Below are 1,020 nucleotides of genomic sequence, written 5' to 3' on the forward strand. Positions count from 1 at the left end.
AAAATTCAGCATGCATTTATGTTCAAAGTCCTAGAGGGAACTGGACTGGAGGGAACATACCTCAACATAATTAAAGCCATATGTAACAAACCCATAGCCAACATCATTCTAAATGGAGAAAAACTGGAAGCATTCCCATTGAAATCAGGAACTAGACAAGGCTGTTCACTATCTCCACTTCTCTTTAACATAGTGCTTGATAGTCTTGCAAGAGCAATAAGACAAGAGAAGGATTTAAAGGAGTAATAATTGGAAAAGAAAATATCAAATTATCCCTTTTTGCAGATGATATGATATTATATCTAAGGGATGCCAAAAATTCCATCCAAAAAATCCTAGAAATTATTAACGTGTTCAGTAAAATGGCAGGTTACAAAATTAACCTACAAAAGTCTGTAGCCTTTCTATATACCAATAACAAGCAATCAGAGAAAGAGCACATGGAAACACTCCCCTTCACAATAGCTGCACAAAAATTAAAATATCTCAGAATAAACCTGACCAAAGAGATTAAAGAGCTCTACAATGAAAATTTTAAATCTTTAAAGAAAGAGATTGAGGAAGACATCAGAAGATGGAAGGACCTCCCATGATCATGGATTGGAAGAATTAATATTGTGAAAATGACCATCCTACAAAGTCATATATAGATTCAATGCAATGCCAATCAAAATCCCCATGACATTTTTCACAGAATTGGAAAAAACTATCCTAAGAGTCATATGGAAGCACAAAAGATCTCGGACAGCCAAAACAACCCTGAGCACTAAGAGCAATGCGGGGGGGTGGATTACTATACAAGATTTCAAGATGTATTACAGAGCTATAGTCATAAAAACAACATGGTACTGGCACAAAAATAGACCCACAGATCAATAGAACAAAATTGAAGACCCAAATATGAGTAAATACAATTTCAGCCACCTGATATTTGACAAAGGTGCTAAGAATATTAACTGGAGGAAAGACAGCATGTTCAGCAAATGGTGCTGGCAAAACTGGATCTCCACTTGTAGAAGA

Source organism: Nannospalax galili, unplaced genomic scaffold (genome assembly GCF_000622305.1).
Source record: "Nannospalax galili isolate Female #2095 unplaced genomic scaffold, S.galili_v1.0 scaffold101, whole genome shotgun sequence".
NCBI lineage: Eukaryota > Metazoa > Chordata > Mammalia > Rodentia > Spalacidae > Nannospalax > Nannospalax galili.